At 45.1% G+C, this 22,023-nt stretch overlaps 1 long non-coding RNA gene across 1 annotated transcript in view; it reads right to left on the reverse strand.

The window, feature by feature from the left end:
* LOC135983241 (uncharacterized) overlaps positions 1–20,689 on the reverse strand; it is a 111,161-nt gene extending 90,472 nt beyond the window's left edge. Inside the window, exon 1 of the long non-coding RNA XR_010600841.1 lies at positions 20,207–20,689. This is a non-coding gene — a long non-coding RNA (uncharacterized LOC135983241). The remainder of the gene's footprint in view (positions 1–20,206) is intronic.
* Between the last annotated feature and the right edge of the window lie 1,334 nt (positions 20,690–22,023).

Below are 22,023 nucleotides of genomic sequence, written 5' to 3' on the forward strand. Positions count from 1 at the left end.
ACAAGCAACTCATGAAGTAGGGAAGGAGTTTGAATAAGCAGCTAAAATGTGCGCTGTGTTTCTCTTGGCTGTGACTGATGTGTTTTGCATTGAAGAACAGGATGTTGTAATATTTTCGCTTGTTAAGAGAAGATTTTAAGTAGGGAATTTTGCTTTAAACATAAGTGAAAATTATGAACCTTTCTATGCAACATTATTCTCCTCACTGGCTTAATGAAAGGAATGGAAGGCTGGAATGTGTTAAGAAGGAGAACCATCATCACAACTGCAGCGTGCTTATGGTATCATCATGTCACTAAGCAGCTGCTGTCGAAGGAAGATGTATTGGCAAGAAGGAAGCTTATGCTGTTGTTAACTGAAGTGAAACGAAGCGGCAAAGGGAGCTCACAGAATTTTCTTACTTTCCCAGTTCCATCCTACAGCATGTAGTATTAAACATTGTATTTTGGATCAAGGCATAAAGTCATTCATTCACCGTAGATCTGAAGTCTGAGTTCAGGCTGAAACGGGCAGTGGTAGAGAGACACCTTAATCCAGGAAAGATTTTCTTCTGCGTTAGTCTCAGATTAGGGTCTAGCCTCAATCCTTTCTAAAAACACGGCTGATAAAAAAAAAAAACTGTGGCTGACACAAAGATTGGTGGAGTGGTTAAATAATGAGGAGGACAGGGTAGTTGTACGGAGAGATCTGGATCACTTGGTGAGCTGGGCCCATTCAAATAAAACACATTGTAACACAGCCAAATGCAAAATGATACATCTAGGAACAAAGACCACAGGACATACAAAATGGGGGACTGCATCCTGGAAAGCAGTAGTGCTGGAAAGGACGTAGGGGTCAGAGCGGACAAGCAACTCGGCATGAGGTGCCAATGCAATGCTGTGGAAAAAAGGCCTAATGTGATCTTTGGGTGATTTGACCTCTGTATACGGCATTGGGATGACCAATAATGGAGCAATGTAGCCAGTTCTGGCATCCATATTTTAAAAGGGATTTTGAAAAACTGGAGAAGATGCAGACAAGAACCACACATGTGATTCAAGGGCTGGAGAAAGTGAGAGAGTTAAAGAGCTAAATCTGTTTAGTTTATCCAAATGAAGAGTGAGCGTTGACTTGATTAGTGTGTATAAGTCCCTTCAAGAGCAGAAAATACCAGGCACTAAGGGTCCCTTTAATCTAACAGAGAAAGCAAGAACAAGAACCGATGGCTGGAAACTGAAGCCAGACAAATTCCAATTAGAATTCAGGCACAAATAATTAACAGCGTGGGTGATTTACCCATTGGACCAAACCACCAAGGGAAGTGGTATTACCAAGGGACATCTCTCGATGTCTTCACATCAAAACTGGATGCCTTTCTGGCAGATCTGCATTAGCCATACACACGTTATTGGGCTCAATACAGCCGTAACTGGGGGTAAGGCAGGAGGGCAGACTAGATTATCTAATACAGTGGTTCTCACATTGTGGGTCGGGACCCCAAAGTGGATCACAACCCCCTTTGAATGGGGTTGCCAGGGCTGGCTTCAATTTGCTGGGGCCGAAGCCTGAGCCCCACAGCCGTAGCCAAAGCCCAAAGGCTTCAGCCCTGGGCGGTGGGCTCAGGTTAGAGGTCCCCTGCCTGGGGTTGAAGCCCTTGAGCTTCAGCTTTGGCCCTCCTGCCCGGGGCAGTGGGGTTCAGGCTGGCTCAGGCTTTGGTCCCCCCCTCCTGGGGTCATGAAGTAATTTTTGTTATCAGAAGGGAGTTGCGGCGCAATGAAGTTTGACAACCCCTGATCTAATAGGATGGTCCCGTCTAGCCTTAAACTCAATTAATCTATTTCCATAGCCTACCTGCAGTCTGGAGAATCCAGCCGAAGGTCCAGAATGGGGGAACTGGGGTTGGGAAAGGGAGTTTACTGCTCAGCCCTTGAGTCAATGTCACCTTTAGAATCAGAATCATGTCTCTCTTCTCTTTCTCTCTTCTGACTCCCTTCCGTTGCTTGCCTCCCAATCAGTGGTTGGGCCATTAACCTCCTGTGGGTTCATCTCGGCCTTCTCCTTCTCCTCTCTTTTGTCAAGGCTGAGAAAGACTGCCCTGCAGTCTGCTGTGAGGAGAGCGGCTACTGCAGCTCAAATGTGGATTGGGAGTTGACCAGGGATATTTCCAATGCTGTTGGGGGAGCGAAAGTGTTTGCGCTCCTGAGACTGGCTGCGTGGGGTGAAGAGTTTCTCCAGACGAGCAGCCAGATCCCACAGCTGGTGTCAACTGGAATAGCCCCATTGACTTCTGTAGAGTTCTTGAGGAAGTAGCATGTCTGGGGTTTCAGTGAAAGGCTTTATTTAACTCTCATACGGATGGCACCAGAAAAGTCCTAAAGTCCATTTCCCTTATGTGTCTTTCTGGACATGAAAATAGCCTAGAAGACCCACAAAATGGCACTGTGCTACTACTTCACTGATTCTCCCCAGCTGAGGATCAGGCCCCATTGGGTTGAGGAAGATTCAGGCCCTGCGAATGGTGCCGCACAAGTAGGCCTACAATTAGTAGAAGGCCACTATTACTCATGAAAATAGTGTGAATCATTCTTGGATTCTTCTAGCAGCTCTAATATTATTAGGTACACTGCAGTTAGCCCCCTCTAGAGCTACCCAAAACAGTGAAGATTAAGGCTGTGCAAGTAGATTAATACTCAGCTCAGTGGAAGGCCGGAATGAAACTGGAAAAGAAGTGATTTCATGCCAGCCCAAGGTGAAAATTAGGAAATTTTCAGAGAAATGAAGATGTCAGAAGGGTTTTGATTTGATCAAAACCTTTTGGTTCAAGTATGAAGGTTTGCAAACATTTTAAGTGTTTTTTTTTTAAATACAGTTTAGAGAAATTACAAAATGAAATGTCTTTTCAAAACAGTAAGTTGAAAGATTTCGTTTTGCTGATGCTGAAATGGACTGTTTTGACATTTCCAATCCTCCCCACCTCCCCCAGTTGAAACCATTTGCTAAAAAGACCCAGATTTGTGCACTGTTTCAGTTGGCTCAAATCTGCATTTTTTGATGAAAAAAGTTCACACCATTCCCCCCCCCCCCAGCTCTAGCTAAGACTAGTTTTCATGAGGTTTGGAATTCTTCGTGTTCTGAGGATTGTTTCTGTAACCATTTTTGTGCATAAATTTGTGCTGTCATCCTTTAAGCTTGACCAAGCCCAGACAGATCAAGATACACTGTCCTTTTCACGTCTTCTTAGCTGGGTACTCTCACTTGAGGTGTGTGAGTGGATCAAAGAATTTCATCACCAGAAGTGGAAAGGTCAAAAGATTGAAAGACAGCATGAATAACGTAAGGGGAACTGATTACTTCATTGGTCAAGCAGGGAAGATGTCAGTGCCAATCACATTCTGTGAGGCTCTCCTGCAAAGCGACACAAGTGAAATATATACTTTCTCTGTTGTGAACAATGATTTCACTAAGGAAAGTATCACCGGGAGAAAGGAGAGAAAGTGAGAAGAAGAAATTGGAAGCTGTAAGTTAGTCAAGATTTATAGTGTGAAGTACCTGAGAATCTTCTGTTTCATTTTGATTTCTGGCATAGTCTCTGTGGCTGTTTCATATCTTGGTCCAAACTGAACACCAAACTATTTCCAGTCCTGTGATTGTGTGTGTTTAGTGGCTTTTGAAGTCACATTTGTGGACAAATCAGACATTACAATAGCACATATACCACTCATGGGGCAAGCATCATGAATGACAAATACCCTGGTGAGGCAATAATATTACAATATAGCCCATTGTGAAAGGCATTGTATTTGCCCTGTTATGAACCGTGCACTGGATTTGACATAACACATTCTCAAATTCTTGAATGATTTTGATTTTTCCTGGTTACTATGGACAGTCTGCATGTGCTGTGGCATGAACAACCCTATGTTCAATTCTTTTATTGAAAAAAACAAAGTTAAAGTCTGAGAGAGCAGAGTGAAATTAAATAAGATTGTCTGACATGTGATGGGTTTGGCAACATGACAGTCGTCATGCTTGCTACTGTCCATTCTATCCCAACGAGCATAGTTGAAGGTGAAAATAAGCTGCCGCACGTCATAGCTCGAGGGCTGTTAATTTGGGTCACCAGCTTTAGTTTTGTTAACACTTTAGTCAGCTGAGGAAAAAAAAATCTGGTTGCTTGTTCCAAAACTTTTGATCACCCGCAGGCAAAAAACCCAGACGTGTCTCATTCTTGTGCTTCTTGATGCAGATCAACAAGATTTGCAAGACTTTAAAAGCACCCGTTCTTATTAAACATAAAGATACAGATGGCAGAACATCTAATGAATTTGCTCCACAAAGCTACAGATGTTCCAAAATGAGAAATGCTCGGAAGAAATTCACAACAGAGCTACAAGAAAGTCTAATTAGGGGGACAAAGGAATGTTCTAATTTAGATCCCAACAGGAATGTCTTAATTATCAGAATCTCTCATTGATTAGTTTGTGAGGCTGTTCTGCTGGATGAAATTGAAGAATTTCATCTATGAAGCTGCACAAGCTTATCCATCAGTTATTTCCTTGCTATTTCTTCATTAGCCCCCATGCTTGACCCTCACAAAATTCCATTGTCTTGCCTGTGTCAAATATGCACTGAACTGGCTGGCACCAGCAAGACATGCAGTGCTATGAAATTTGCAGACATTTCTTGAAAGTACCTAGCTGCTTTTGTTCCAGGGAAGGTGCCACGAGATCTAAATTTAGCATTGCCAATGTACAGGGAAAGATTGCAATCACATGCACCTTTGTACTTACTTCAGTGTTAGCTGAATAGTAGAGAACAATGGGGAAACATTGTTTAATCAGCCTGGGAAATGGTTTTCTAGCACCAGCTTTTTGCAGCTTAGAAGAAGCCCCAGTCAGTGTGGTGTCGAGGTAGCTATACTTTCTCCATGCTAAAGCAGAGACTTAGTGTACCAGATAGCAGCCAGTCTTCCCTAAGAGGGACGCCTCTTGAGACAAACCAACAGTTTGAATTCCATCAGGATAGCTTTATGGACCTGGGATGAGATCTTCCAAACTAACTGTGGCCATATTCTCCAAGGTTCTGGGCACCTGGGGCACCCGTTGACTTCACTGGGAATAGTGGGTACTCTACACTTCTCACAATCAGCCCGTAAGGTCTTATCTGCTCTGTGTGGACCTTATGACCCCATCACAGCTTCTGTGAGATTGCTAGCTGATATTTTTACACCGTCAAAAATGTGCTGAGGAGTTTATTGAATACACAAGAAGACATGTTCCCTGCCCTTAAGAGCTGGGTAGGACAGCAGGGCAAACCCTTAAGCCAACAATTTCCAACCAACTGTTGTGCTGTATGTTGTGCAGTCACTGGCAGTAGCCCCCTGTAACAAAGGTGGCTGGATTCCAGTGGTGCTCGAATGAGCCAAATCCTCGGCTGGTGCAAAATAGTGTAGCTCCATTGACTTGCACTGATTTATACTAGCTGAGGAACTGGCCATTGGTTTGCAAAGTGATTTGGGATTCTTCAGGATGGAAGATGCTGTATGAGAGTATGTTATTGCTGGAGCAGATTACTCCTTTTTATAGAATTCACATAAGACTCCAAACTTCTCCCTCATGGCAAGGATAATCCACCACCATGGTCCGGTCACCACTTGCTCCCTCCTTTACCTTTTTCTTTTTAATGGTCCAAAACGAGAGGTCACTTAGCCCATCAAACTTGACCAAGCAAAACAATTCCAATTGCCAGCTTCCGCTTATCTGTAAGAACATCTGAGTCTGGTATTAACCCAATTCTGTAACTTCGCCTGAAGCCTTGAAAAACCTCAGGACAATGGTTTGTGCAGACAAACTCAGCTTACCTCATTTCTGTGACTCTGGTGAGTAGCTTCTTTCAATACCACGGTTACAAATTAAGTTGATAACTAGATCTGTGTGAAGGATGGAAGTTCTGGTTCACCAAGGATGTCTAGATTTTCAGAAGAGCTCAGCACATCTGTTGTGGGGCTTTATCGCTTTACAAGCTTAGCCCTTACTGAGTGCCTGCCTGACCACTTAAACCCCCACCCTCTCTCCTGCTACGGTTATTGGTGCTCTTTGGATGAATTACCTGCAGGGCAGGTTGTGCGCCGCTAGTGTGGGTGAGTGGACTACGGTACCCAACAACACTGCAATATTTTTTACATGATTCTGGGGTAAGGGTGAAGAGGGTCTAAATTAGGTCCCCCCTGCTTTGGCTAGAATGTGACATGCGTACTTGTGTAACTGACATAGTTATCAATGGGACATGATCAGACAGAGAGACGAGAGCCCAGAGCGTGTGCTCATCCACAAGATAACAAGTCCTCTATGAATGTGCGCACACCGGAGATCAACTGCATCTGTGTGAGATTCTAAATCGGAAGTACAAGGTGGGGGTGTATAAGGAATATTTTTAGATCCGGGCCAGGAGTCCCCGAGAAAAAGCTACAGTTGGGTGCTTTCAGACCACTCCACCACATTCCAATTTTGCTGCTCTCTGCTAGTGCAGCTTGTGCTCTTACACAAAAGCAATGCCTTCCGAGGGGAGCGCCTGCTGCACAGAGAAAATGACAATTTTTTGTTACAGGATAATACAGTGCATATGCCTCTGACCACAGAACAAAGGTGTAACTACTACCCAGCCTGACACCCGCCTGCTAGCATAAACCAAGAAACAGATTACAGAAACGGCTGTAAACAAGCAAAGGCTGCATGATGGCCGTGTATTTTTCTAGTGGAGAGACAACTAACTGACAACAGAGCACCAGCAAATGGAGGACACGCAGCGCTGATGTGCAATATTGTGATGGATAGGAGAGATTTACAATCTCCAGCGTCCCATAGAGACTCACTCTTGCCCACGAGCTCTGAGAGTCAGTAAGAATAAAGGAGACAAATGGCAGAGCACTGCGGGGGCAGAAATATTGACTGTACCTTCCAGACGTGTAAAAAACAAACCATTCCCCACCCCCCATCCCTTTCAAACTCCTCAGCGTTTGGAGGGAGGAGCTGGCCGTTCGGGATCCCATATGGAGGGGCAGAAGCACAAGCTATATTCTTGCATTTTGGAGCACATAAAACGTGCAGCTAGTCTGGCGCCGCCTCCTGGTCGCTCTGGGGATTGGCTCATCAGGTCAATGCCCCTTCCCGTGGTTGTACACGGTCACTCCGTCTCTCTCCCTGGCCTGCAGCCCCTCTCTCAGTCCAGGAACCGCAGCAGCCTCTTCATGCCTCAGCCTTCTGGCCAGCTCGCTCGGTGCATTTCCCCAGCCAGGGTACCAAAGTCTTCCTTCAGCAGTCCTACGCCATCTTCCCATTCACCGCCTCAGAGTGCCATCTCTCAGTGGCTGGCCGGGGAACCCAGGCCCTCTCCCTACTCTGGGCTCCAGCACAGGGACCTCTAGACCAGTGGTTCTCAAAGTCGGGCTGCCGCTTGTTCAGGAAAAGCCCCCGGTGGGCCGGGCTGGTTTGTTTACCTGCCGTGTCCACAGGTTCGGCCGATCGCGGCTCCCACTGGCCACACTTCGCCGCTCCAGGCCAATGGGGGCTGCGGGAAGCAACGTGGGCCGAGGGATGTGCTGGCCGCCGCTTCCCGCAGCCCCCATTGGCCTGCAGCGGCGAACCACGGCCAGTGGGAGTCATGATCGGCCAAACCTGCGGACACGACTGGTAAACAAACCGGCCTGGCCTGCCAGGGGCTTTCCCTGAACAAGCTGCGGACCGGCTTTGAGAACCACTGCTCTAGACAGCAGTCGAGGTCTTTTCCCTTCTAGACCGTATTATCTTTCCCTGACCCCTCACCTACCTGCCTGGCCTCCCTCCTCTCTGGGTTTGGCAGCCCCAAACACAGCTCCCTTCTCCCAGGGAGTGACTGCAGACTTTCCCCCTCTATTGCCAATTTCTTGTCTTTATAGTCCCAGCTCCTTCCTCCTCAGCTGGGCTCCCTCACTCAGTCAGGGGATTATTTGGCCACCTGATTCCCCTCAGCGGTGGCCTGTTGGGTTAATTAGCTCCCGTCTTTGTCTTCATTAACCCTTCCAGGGCAAGTGTGCTGTGAACATCCCATCACAGCCACCCATGAGGGTCTCTGGAGCAGAGTGGGAAGACAGGGCCAGGATGAGACCACCACACGAATGTCTAACCATGATTAGGGTAAAGGAAAGTGCATTAGTCTGTTGTGCTGCCTAAATTCCTTGTAATACATATTTTTTTACTGCTTTAATCAGGCATGGGCTCAGAGTTACCTGGATAAGTAGGGTTAGCATTAAGTTGGTTTTAACCAGAGGAAATTCAGTCATTGGGCCAGGTTTGGCTGGTTCCAGCATGGCTGCACAAGAAGGCACCATAGGTACTTTTCCAGGGACTGCTCCCTGTTGTGCTTCCCCCCTGCCCCACTCCAGGATGTGAGCCCGCCCAAGCGGAGCAGAGCAACGTTCCTTCAGTCGTCGGCATCAGCAAGCGGAGCTGGCAGGCGTGTGCACACTGCCTCCTACCAAGAACGGTGGAGAGGGGGTGTTGTTCCTTGCGTGCTCCGGCAGGTGGATGAAAGCCTTTCTGAGGCACAATTCCACCCAGAGCTTCTATCTAATGGACTTGTACAGACCCCATCACCTGTTGACTTTGTCCCATGACCTGAGCTCAGGTCTTCAGGTAAATAGCCATTTATATCTCAGAAAGACTCAAGATACTTGCTCAATGAGTGCAAGTGAAACCAAAGCTATAATGCAAGGGGAAATAAGCAGAGACACAAACATTATTTTAGAATGGGCTTTGCAGTCAGCCTGAAGCCTAGACTTTAGTTTGAGGCCTAGTGGTAATTAGCATAAATAGTTAGCATAGTTAGGCCTAACAAAAGTTAGCATTAGTGAGTATCCTTAGGTCGGAAGATTTAGCAGTCTCTCTCTTGTGATAAACTGTCTAGGCTGTAAAAGCTTTATTTAGCCAGACTTTTCACTGCATTGTATGGAGACCCTTCTATCTGCACAAATGCTTGTGACAATTGTCAGAAACTCCCAGATGGGTAACAGGAGTGACCCAATATGGACAAAGGGTTGAGACGTAATTACATATGGTGTCAGAAATAGGTGCGTGTAAGAAATAGGTGCCCAAAAGGGAATCAAACCCAACCCTCAGTGGGACTTTGGGCTGGCAGATTGGTGACAATTTTAATGCTTCATCTCACCTTCAGGAGAAGCCCCAGTCCTGTGGATTGGTGAGCACACACAAAGCAGATTTGACTGTTACTCTTACCTTGGTTTTCTAGTTCTGTGAGTTTGCTTACATCGATCAGGGTATTAATCAAATCCATCTAGTCATTCCGCATTTTACTTATTCATCTCTATGTAGCCACCAAAGAACAAACCTGGTATTAGTGACAAATGCATTTTACATCCCAAATTAACTATAGGGCTACAACCCTCAATTCCCACGTGAAGGAGTGAAATGCCCTTATCCCCATTTTACCGATGGGAAACTGAGGCACAGAGCAACTAAGGGACTGGCCCATGATGGTGAAGCTCGCTCTTTCTCCTGCTCTTGTCTTTCAGTCAGGCAGCGTCATATTCACCAGCTTTCCCCACAAAGTCTATTTTTAAGCCCCCCCCAATGGGCAGAATAACCCATTGTTTTGCCCACTAATTAGACCTAATTTCCAACACACCAATTTTGGTTCATTGATTTACAGTCCTACACTTTTCTTGTTTACCTGGCGTGATTTTAATACAGTCCTTGAGTTATATCAGGAGGCCTTTTGGTTTGTAGTAATTCAGTGAGTTTTTGGTACCTTTTCCCATCAACAGATGTTCTTATAATTTGTGACATGTGATGAACCTTCACTCACTTGCTCACTTCATCAGTTGCGCTCACAATTGGGGTAAATTTGTAGGCCCGGTTATTACAATATTCACAGCTACAAACAATAGGAGTGATGATTTGAACATATAAAGTGCTTTATAATGTTAAGTACTCTGAAAAAAAAAAAATCAGTTCCTAGCGGTTCCTAATTGGGCACCCAAAATTAGCAGTTATTTTCAACCTTAATCTCTCTGTGCTCAGCTGCCATTTGTAAGAGCCTCCCTCATCGCACAGAGGTGTGGTGAGAATAATTTCATTAATATTTATGAAATGCTCAGATACTACAGTGACGCGCACCCGGGAAAAATCCACAAGCAAATTAACAATTCTGTCTTCAGAGCAGGGTTTGAATAACAGGCAGTAAATATGGCAGAGGCCACAAACTGAACACAGGGCCGGATTAATCTTTTGTGGGCCCCAGTGCCCGAACCGTGGATCTGCCCCCACTTGGCCTCTTCTCCCTCTCCCCCCCCCCGAGGCCCCAGCTGCACGCCACCCCTAGGCCCAATCCCCGCTCAGCCTCCTTCCTTGAGGCCCGGCCCACCGCTCGCACAAGGGGATGGAGGTGGAGAGGAGCGAGCAGGAGGCGCTAATGTAAACCCAGTACTGACTGAACAAACTACTGAATAGCTGCTTATTCAGTGAGCACCAGCCATCTTAGGCACTGAATACAGCAGGGGTCCTGTGGGAAAGAGTGTAGGTCATCATCTAATTTAAGATGGTATCACAATGCATACACCCCTGGGGGTTGAATTAAAGTTGCAAGGACCACCTTAATTCTTCCATTTCCTAAGTTTGGAGTGCTTGACTCGGCCACCTTACTTGTGCGTGTGTAATTTTATAGATAATCTCGCTAAAACAGCAACATTGCAAATCTCTCAACAATTAATACAGTTTACTGTGTGGTGACCAAACCAATAGCATTTCTGGGTGCCACTTGCGAGGATAAACATTTGAGAGAGACGCTTAATGTCGTTCCTCAGGTAAAACGACTGCAATTAGCAAGCAGAAGGGGAGGAGATATGGCCTTTTGCCGACAGACATTTTCTAAGATGCTTTACAAACTAACTAAAATGGTGTAAGTGATACAAAGGATCCCGTCTCTGGGAGATGTAATTAAGATAGTCAAGCAATCGAGGCCTTGGTGACATACAGATTCTTCTCTTTTTAAGCTATTAATGCTTTCGGCATTGAAGAGCGATACCCATTTATAATTGCAGTTCAGGATAATCCGTTTGTGGAGGAGAATGGAGCAGTCCTGCAAAGGCAAAGCCGTCCCCACCCTGAAGCTGAGTGATCAGGTTGTGGTGTTAGTCATTACTGAAGATGGGCCTGGAGGTCCAATTAAAATGTGGGACCCACTGTGGTAAGTGCTGTACAAACAACCCCAAAATGCTTACGCTGTAAAGCAGACACGGCGTCTCCTCTCTGTTTTACAGATGGAGAACTGAGGCCCAGAGAGATGAAGTCCAAAGTCACGCACAGAGTGCGCGGTAGACTTGGGACATGAACACAGGCCTTCTAAGTCCCCATCTTCCACCTAAACAACAAAGACTGCGTCCCCCTCACATCTCAGAGCTGGTCTTCATCGGCTCCTGTGTGCGCCAGGCTGCAACAGCGCCTGCACTGGATGTGAAACTACCAGCTCGATCCTTTGGGCCCACATCGCATCGTGTGCCAAGCAGGGTTTGGCTTGGCCCAAGGTTCGTGGCCACTGGTCCAAGTGGGATTAAGATGTAGGTTGTTTCATCCACACCAGACGACACTCCAGTGGAGTTGAGCCCCGACAGGCAGGACAATGGCACACGTGTTTTTCCATAACTAGAAAGAGATTTTGCACACTGCCGCAGTGCCTAGAACTAGACCTGGAAAGTCAGAAGCAGAGTGAGATGCTCATTGATGGCTTCTAGTACCCAGAATGCACTTCCAGCTCAAAGCCATTGCAAACAGTGTTAGGGCACGTCTACACTACCCGCCGGATTGGCGGGTAGTGATCGATCTATCGGGGATCGATTTATCGCGTCTAGTGTAGATGCGATAAAATCAATCCCCGATCGCTCTGCCGTTGGCTCCGGAACTCCACGGTGGTGAGAGGTGGAAGCGGAGTCAACAGGGGAGAAGCAGCGGTGAACTCACCGCCATCCTCATGGCCAGGTAAATCGACCTAAGATACGCCAACTTCAGCTACACTATTTGCGTAGCTGAAGTTGGGTATCTTAGGTCGACCCTCCCCGCCCCCTCCCCCAGTGTAGACCTAGCCTTAGTGTTTGAGCTCTGGGGAAAGACCTGGGCTATCTTATCGTGGGCATTTGCTTCTATCCTACAGTTCCTCCTTATCCCAGCATAATATTACTAACGATCATTTCAATAGTGCCATTTTACTTCTGTTGCCAAACACTACGATCTCAGTCTCAGGCATTCAGGAGGAAGTTCATATTAATTTAACCGGCCTCGGTATGGAAAGAATCTCACCGTAAATTTGTCATTGATTAAATCCATGTCGATAGCACTGAAACAAAGAACGTTATCAGCAGCATGAATGTGCCATCAGATTAGTGCTGATTTCAACGACAAAAAAGGAAAACAATAAGCATATGAAAATGAAACCCTCGGGGATTCCTCATCTAGCATGCAGCAAAACAAGGGAAAGTCTGTGCTCTGCTTGGACTTATGGGCATGCATGGAGGCTTTTAAAGGCGTTGGAAGAGAAATACGGTGCCTGTAGTTTTGACAGCAAAATTGAGTGGGGTCAGTTGTACCAAATGTTTTTGTCACATAAAAAAACTAAAGGAAATGCAGCGAGTCCACCTTTCCACCCCTATTACCTGCAGACAATAAGTCATGAGCAGCTACGAGAAGAGATGCTGCATGGCTCTGCTGAATCCAAAATGGCATGTCGTTAACACTGGCCATTTCCAGACCGCCAGCCAAATGGCTGCTTAAGAGGATAGGCGCGCGTGTACTCTGCAGCCTGCAAATGGTTAACGTCTCAGCATCCTGGGCCAGACTGTGACGGGCTCGTGCACAAGAAGTGGAGAATGTAAGCAGCCTCGCACCCTTGTACACCTGATGCATGGGTGAGTCCTAACTACAGTCCCTGCAAAGGCCCCAGGACTGGGGGCATGTACCCATAAAAGCCTGAGAAGGGGCCGAGGGTAGGCAGGATGGTGCAGCAGGCATCCTCCCCCTGGCATGTCTGGGAGATCCAGGGTGGCGGCAGTCTGGCTCTCCCGTGCCCCCAGGGGCAATCTGGCTCTCCAGCGCCCCCTACTCAAGGATGTGGATAAAAGCCACAGCTGAGCCCTTGTTAATGGAATGGTCAAATGTTAACCAATGCTAAGGAAGTCTTCCCACGGCGCTGGCACATCCCCAAATCCAAGATTTTAGATTCAATCAGGGTAGGCTTCAGCCCAGGCAAAAGCCAACCCAGTTCCCAACTGAAACAAACTAAACTCCATCATTAAGCACCAACAGAAAAACAGTAATGGGGGCAGCAAACAGAACCAGTTTCAGGGAAATTTCACCCATGCCTGCAAATTTATCACACAAAGTCATGAGCGACGACATGTAACTGAGCCAGACTTACTACATATAGCTGGCTGCAAAGCTCAACCCTGCGTCACTGTACTGCTGCTATTCCTGTTTCTCCCTTACACCTTTTAGATCCCACGCCCGAAGACACTCTTTTATTATTTGTATTACCCGGTGTCTAGGAATGGACCAGGACCCGTTGCGCTAGGTGCTGTACAAACAGAACAAAAAGACAGTCCTTGCCCCCAAAGAAAATCCAATCTAAAGATAAGCCAAGAGACAACAGATGGATACAGACATGGGAGCACAGTGAGACAGCATTGGGCAGCTGTGATTGGCATTGGTCTCCCACGTATGCACAATGCGAGAGATTCCACGGACTTTAGTGAGGCCAGAGACTGCCGGCTCGTCAGAGCAGGGCTCTTAGTTGGTGGTTCGCATACTCTGCAATTGCAAAATGCTGGCTGTCCTTCCAATGCAATATAAATAATAACTGTTTCCTTACGCACAGCGCGTGAGTGACAGACAAGGCAATATCCCGGACAGACCTCATGGAATTAAAATAAACCTTATTGAATTAAGTGCAGTTCATTGTATTGAAAATGCAAATGGGTGTGTAATACTGGGGGGTTGCATAGAATTCATTCAGGAGCAAGGCAGGATGAATGCAATCTGTGGGAGGTATTAGGAACTGCAGAGGACTTTGGGGGGCAGCGCATGTGAAGTGGATTACCTTGGCAATATTTGGGGGTGAGGAGAATGCAAGTGATCCCCCTCCAACCCATCATCGTTTTGAAGCTTCACTTTGAGCAGGACCGACTGTGTGACGTCCTGTTTTTAAATCAGCTTCCCCTGCGTCTATCTCCTTCTCTGCTGGGTCCAAATATAACACACTGTCTACCCATTCGCGGACCCTTCAAAGAGCCAGACTGGATAAGTGAGTGACTGTCTTACCCATGAGGGATTTTGCTTGGAGCACAGGGGGTGATGAACTTGAAACGACTGGAAAAGTCTGGGGCGTGGTAGCAGACAGGGGAATTTGGAAGGACTGCTGCTGCCAGAGTTCAGATTGTAGTTGGGGTGACCACTGCTGAGGCCTGCGTGTAGGTTCTTTTACGGTTGAATGTGTTTTTTTCTGTAATGCTTCTGCCTGACAAATAAAACGTCCTTGCTGAGAAAGAGCTGGGTGGTAATTTATGCCTATGGCAATTACACGGTGTCCATCCCTGAGGAGAAGAGAAGCAGGCCCCATCAGGCAGGCTGTCTTTTGCTGGGAATAACACAGCGTAGGCAAGGAACTGCTCAGCCTGGGAATACCCTAGCCAGGAGGGAGAGAGACACGGGTCTCTGCGAGGGAGACCATTCATCCGGATTGAACCTGGACTGTCCTGGTTTTCTAAATTATCATCCCGTCTGTCAGACCCAAGAGAGGTGATGCCCGGGAAGCCAGAAGCCAGAGAGTGCATTCCCTTGCAGGAACGCTGCTGGGGAAATACAGGTGCAGTGGTCCTGAGCTGTGATCATTTGTTTCACCATCTAGCAAGTAACAGCCGAAATAAGTCTAAGCACAGCAACGGCTGCCTCAAGCAGAAAATTCTTGAGGCTCAGACATTTTAATCCATTGCACCAGGACCACAATAAGGCCCTTGGTCAAAACACTGTTTTGAAAAACATCTTTCCACTGGCTCTGCTTTGCACCAGGGTAAGCAACCGGTGTGGGCTGCACAGTGGCAGAGAGTTAGGGCCAATGGCTGTTTCAAAAAAAAAGAAAAAAATGTAGTTCATTTGTGTACATTCTTAAATCTGTTTCTTTTTCAGTTTCCCCCTCCTTTTGCCTTCATTGCACACACAGATTTATTGCTAGAGGGCTGCTGGGAAAGTGGAAGTGTTTGTTTGGAGAAGAAAATTCATAAAGAATTAAATGAAATGTTTAACCAGACTGGGGAAAGGAGAAAATAAGTCAGATTTTGGGCCTGGTTTATACAACCATGCTAAGGGGACACACACACACACACACACACAATTTGCAAATGGTTTGCAAATATTGGATTTTTTGGTTTACTGGCAATTGTAAAAAAATGAAAACAAATTCATCCGGGGTCAAACAGCATGTCTTGCCCAAAATGAAATGTTTCCATTTGGTTTTGAGCTTTTCCTTTTTCACCTATTCTTTAAAAATAAAATTAAAGGTAATTTCAAAACAGAGTTGAAACATTTCATTTCAAAAATGCCCAAATGAAACATTCTTGTAAAAAAAAAAAAAAAATCTTTCTCCTCCCCAACCAAAACAATTGGTAAAAAATAGACACCAATTCGTAAAACATTTTGGTCGACTCAAAGCTGCACTTTTTGCCAAAAAATAGCGTTAGTCAAAAAGTTTCACCCAGCTCTACTCAGAAAACCTGGGTCCATTTCCCAATTCAGCCACGGACTCCCTGGACTTGATTTCTGTGCCTCAGTTTCCAATCGTCTGCCATTCTTTGCTGGTCTTGTTTATTTAGACTGTAAGCTCTTCCGAGCAGGAGTGCAGCACCAACCACAACAGGCTCTCAGTTGGTGCCTCCAGACACTACTTTAACACAAAAAACCCCCAGAGGTGCCTATTTAAATGTGAATGTTAGGGGGTCAGGACATGGGTGGTCTTCCCTAGTGGTCACAACAGGCTTCTGGAGCAGGGAAGTGGAAGGAGGGACAGAATCAGAGTCAGAAGCCCGATACCAGAACCAAGAGACAAGCCTGAATCAGAGACAGGAATCAGAGCGGAAGGTCAGAACCAGCTTACCTGGAGGACAGGACCAGGGCTGAGTCCAATTCAGGAGCAGAAGCTAACAGAACCGGAGGCAAAAGCCTTGAGCACCCTGCTTCTGCGGTGGTTAAGAGCAGGTCTGTTGATCCCTTGTCCAATTAGGCAGTTTAGCCAATCAGGAGCTCAGCTGTGCTCATTAGCCGGCCGGGGGTTGAACTAGCAGATAAGCAGGAGAGCCGGTGGCCCTTTCCCCCACAGTGAATTCCCTTGAACGATCAGTTTGTAGCCGAGTTTTAAGATTACTTTTAGCTGTGCTTTAATGATCTTGACAAATCCACACCTGCCTTCAAGAGAACACTGAAAGATGGGAGAGCCTTAATGTAAGTATAATTGCAGTTAGTCCAAGCACTGAAACCTATTCAGAGTGGCTCAGTTAATCACAGGGAATGTAACTAATAAAGGTAAATAAGTGTTAGCCCTCCATTCTTGATAAATATGCACGTTAAGGCAGATGTGCCGGGCCTGGTTATTACATGGCTGAATGGTAGCTGCAGTTTGATTACAAAGCTGTAGTCAAAAGTGTATCATCTAAATAACTTATTAATAAATCCTGCGCCTCATCAGTTTTATGTGATTGAAATCACCGGAGAAGTAAAGTGTCCAAAACTCCCTCTTTGCATGTGTCTTGTCAACATCTGAAAGATACAGGGCTACGTTTTCGGCACAAGCGCCTGCCTCCGCTGACGTCAATGGCAGGACTTCCAAAGACATCAGTGGGGCCAGGATTTCCCCCTTGATTTCTGCGATGGTTTCGGGAATCGCTCACTGCAGAACTATGGACTCCCTGTTTAACTACCCCTCAGCCTGTACTGAATCAGCCATTTGCTGACAGGGGTACGTCACAGGCCAGATCTATACATGGGTTGGTGAGCCTGTGCGGCCACTGACCACTGCCCGTGCTATCCCAGCCACAGTACAATTTTGAGCACACTAGCTCAGTGGCAGTGTCCAGCAGTGGGAATGTGCCCAGATCTGTAACATCTTTCACCACAGTAGCCCTTGCACACCTGGGCATTTAAGCATGTGCCTAGCTTCGAATAGGTGAGTGACAGATCCTCTCAGGGACCCACCATCTTCGCAGTCTCCTGCTTTTCCCCACTGCTTGGTCTCCAATTTTTCCATAAGGTGGGTTATAAGGACTTCAGCTCTCTGGTGCTCCATGGATCACTACTGCCCAGTCTGGGACTCTTCTCCCTCCTGCCTTCTTGCTTGTATTGGGCTGTATCAGCTACGTGGTCCCTTCTCTCCCTGTCAGACTCCAGGGGACTGAAGGGATCTTACACCCTCTTGCTACCTTGTGTGAAGGGAGCAAGGGCTGTGACAATCCCGCTCATAGAGAGTTGGAAGTTCACCTCCCATGACTGCGTGGCTGCTCTCCAATAGGCTCAGATAGATACAGATACTCTGCAATCTCGCAGAAGCAAAGCTTCTCTTTTTAACATTAGCAGGTGACCACAAGAGTCTCAGCTCAGGGAACATCAGGGGGGAAAAACGCTGGAGCAAGAAGTTAAAGTTTCATTTAAAAGTGACTGAGGAGGCGATCTCAGTCAGCATTCATCTGAATTTCATCTCCTGGCTTCTGCTTCAGAAACAGCTCGTTTTATCGGAGATTCCCATGCTCCAGCACGAGCCTTGCATCAGAGAATAACTGCACATCTCTTGTCCTGAATTTGAGCTGGCAGTGCCCAAGCTCATTACCAAAGTGACCTGCTGAGGTGTGAAGATGATAGACGAACATTTCACAGACCCTTTCATTCTTCTGCGTGGCCAGATATTGACCCTTATTATCACGGTGAGTAGAATAGGGTGGGGTTTATGGGAAACCAAACGGAGGAGAAAACCACCATAAAAAGTTTTAATAGCTGACATCGAAGCCTTGCACAATATAAACTGTTGGCAATTAGTATGTCTGTTTGCCTGAGCATCGGAGCTCCGTCTCTGCCAGTTGAGATCAAAACAATCACAGGGACTTACATGAATTATAAGCTGTCTTTTAGATAGGCAACATTTGCAAGTGTTTCTTCGATGAGCAAGGATCTTTGATGTTATTCCATTTGACATACATTTCCCCAATTAGCTGGGTTATTTTAATTAAGTCATGACACGAAGCATCCTATTACTGGACTCATGCCACTTCCTATTAGTGTTAGCCTGAGAAATATGAAAATGTGCTTTTCTAAAAAAGAAACACATTTCTTCTTTTTAAATGGCATTTGTAGCATTCAAGCAACTGAATCCTCATCTCATTGTCTTGTTAGTGATTAGTGGATTGTGAAAAAATTCCCGTATAACCCGTCACAGAGGCACCCTCCGATACAGAGCTAACTGGCAGCTCTACCAAGCCATTCAGCACATTTTTGTAAGAAATTGATTTCCCCCACACCTTCTCTGTCTAACATTTTTTGCCAGGCTCTCTGATTGTTGTCCAGGGATCAGACAGTATCGTTTTTCTGTGTCCAACCCTGCTCCCTGAAGCATTTCTCCAAATAGAACATGAGGTTCCTGGTGTCTGTGTTTCTCTCTCTCTGCTCAGAGATTTAGTCTTTCAAGGACACTGTAGGTGGCAAATAGCTGACTTTTAAGTTTAATATTAAGCTTGTATCTAAGGCCGGATGAGCCAGTTTGCATTAAAACTAACAAGCAAACAAACATTTTACCCAGAACTTGAAGTGAATTCATACCAAGCTTTGTATTGGATGGTATTGGTATTGAATACACTATAAATTGACTGGACCGTGTTTTTTATGAAGATTGCAGTGACATCATATTACCCTGTGGTCATTTTACCCTTTCTGAATGCAAGAGTTTAGTTAAGTGTTCAAATGCAAATACTAGGAAATGTGGAGTTGTGGCAAACATGTCGGGGGGTGTTGCATTTACATTCTTTTAGGGATGAGGTACTGTAACCCAAGAATTTGACCAAACTTCAGTCAGCCATTTTGTGTGTCTAGCCACTATTAGCTGAAAACCAAATACCACAAAGCTAGGAATAATCTTTAGGGCTTTGAGAGGCAAACAGCTGCATGGTTTGCAGTTTTGCTAATCAGAATGGGAGGATGGGACAGAGTTAATGTGCCATGAGAATGGAAGGAATGTTTGGACAGGCAGCCTTGGTTTTAAGTGCCCCTCACATATAGGTTTTATTGTTGTTATGACTAGAAATGCTTTGATAAGAGATTATGAGTACTTTGCTCAAACTAGGAGAATTGGTGACCCACTAGGAGTTATGTGCTTTGTTTAAGTTAGCTACAAAAGATTAGGTAATAGTAAATACCTCAGAGCAGTTCCTGGAAGCAATCCTGGGAGTCTCTTCTCTGACCCCTACTCCCCAGTGGGAAGGCGACTGGCCATCAGCGACCTGCTGTTACTCACTCAAAACTATCTCAGACCTTGGTAATTATGTCTTGGGGTGCTCTGAACGTATCACTAGAACAAAGATACGTGTGCTTGGGACCTCATAAAAGAGTAGTGTTAGGTAAAAGTACTATGGTTTGTATCAATCAGATGGAGGAGCTGTCCCCATTATTCCTGACACTGCCTGGAAAACAGTTAAGTTACCACTGCTTTGGGTTCTGAAAACCCTAGTGTCCCCGTGCCTCAGTGGGTGCCAGCGGAGAATACCAGATTCAGGACAAACTGCTGAGAAATAGGGCAGACTCATCCTAAACTGGTGGTTATTCTATCATTAGAGATTCCCAGCCAATAACAAAAGTAAACACCTGTCTCACCACACTGGTTAACAACAAGTCAAAAATGCAGTCGCCTTAGGCATTCCAGCCCTTATTTCACCACCCAGACACCAGACTTCATGTTAAACTATTCCTGAAAACCAATTTAATCAAACAAAGGATTCTTCTCATCTCAAGAGGTCAGCCACATAGCCCAGGTCAATGTATAACTCAGATTTTACCCAATAATCATGCTACTGCCAACCCTTCAGTAACTAAAAAATCTAAAATGTATTAATAAAGAAAAGAAGAAGAGAGTTAAAATGGTTAATAGATTATATACTTACAATGATTGTCATGTTCTTATATCAGGTTTGTAGCAGTGACATTTGTAAAGTCTCTGGTACCTTCAAAAAGATTGGAAGATCCTGGGTTTATAGTCAATATGCTCCTTTTAGTTGTAAATCCATTGTACAGAGAATCAGAGCAGGAAAGAGGCAACATGGAGATATTTCAAGGGTCTTTGATACCCTCTACCATGCCTTGGAATTTGACTGTCCCAAACAAAGCTCACAACACAGTTTGTGGAAAATCACTGCCACAAGATGGAGTCCAGAGTCACATGAACAAGTCACATGTCCTTACAAGGCTTGCTGACTCACAGGGACAGCCATTGGCCATATCCATGCAAAGACAACCAGCAAATGCTAAATTAAGGGGAAACTTTACCATTATTTGCTGAACAATTTCAGTGAATAGCTCTTGCTCTGTGGATGGTTTGCAAACAGTGTGTTGAAAGTATTCAGTATTCACAGTTCTGCTGGGTTGTTGCATACAAACTGTAGATCACATGGGGTGTTTCTGTCCCCTGATTGGATGAGTGTAAGTCTGAACATCAGGTGTCCAGGGGGAAACTCACATTTATGACTTCAGAATTTGCTTTCCATGAATATTCTCCTAAAATTGGCTGTTTCCAGGACTACTCCTGCCAATGCAATCATTTACTAGGAAATTCAAAGAAAGCAAATACACAAGGAGTGCAAACACTGACAAAGTGGATTTATTGAAAACATTGAACAAGTGTTTACAAAAAATGTTCTGTAGTATTTGCCCAGTGGTGTTCACAAAAGAGCTGCTCAGAAAATGGAACTTCAACCCCTTGGGATATGCCAACATTATGACATTTCCTCTCATCCCAAATCAGGACCCAAAATGGAAATTTCAAAACTTACTACAGATGATAATATCAAAATATTTTATTTTGGAAAGATTTACACAATGTCAAAACATAATATAATCTATATATCTATATATAATATTAACATATTAATGTATGAGTGTATATATATATATGTGTGTGTATATATATATATACATACACACACATCAATATTAAAATTAATTAAAGATTTTAAAACATTAAAAATTAAAATGAAATGAGAAAGTCAAAATGAAATACCCTATTTTCATGCAAGTTGTTTTAAAAAATATGGTGGAAACTTTGTTGAAATTGACATGTTCCTGCAAACCATTTCAATCTCAACAAAATAGCATTTTTCAATTGAAAACCTCCATCAATTTTTTTTCCCATCAGCTCTATTTCACAATGGCCCAGGTTCTTTTATTCTTAATCACAATGAGTTGCACCTTACTCTGTGACTGATGCTATTGATTTCAATTTAACTATTCAAGGAGTAAAGATGAGCAAAGATTATGACCCAATATGGTTTATATGAAATATGCTTTTGGGGGTTGATCCTGCAAACACTTTCCTGTGCGAGTGAGTCACATTGATTTGATGAGACTACTGGTGTGAGCAAGATTTACACATGTGAATAAGGTTTTGTAGGATTGTTCCAAACCTTTCATCTCTCAGTCCCTCTTTGGGACATCAAAACCGGATGGGGATTAGTAAAGTGAATCTATCTAAACTTTGCCGTTTCCTTTAATAATAGTATCATCACCAACATTAAATGTAATAAAACCTATTTTATGTCTCAAGGTAATTTTTAAGGGAAACATAGTGGCTTAGAGGATCAAGCTTCTGTAAGGCAGAATAGCTCTACTGAAGGGAAGGGAGCAATGAAGATTTACACAAGCTGAGGATGTGTCCCTTCGTAGTTATCCTCCAGAATCTGGGGATGGGGAGAGATTGAAAATGGCA

This window comes from Chrysemys picta, chromosome 4 (assembly GCF_011386835.1).
Source record: "Chrysemys picta bellii isolate R12L10 chromosome 4, ASM1138683v2, whole genome shotgun sequence".
NCBI lineage: Eukaryota > Metazoa > Chordata > Testudines > Emydidae > Chrysemys > Chrysemys picta.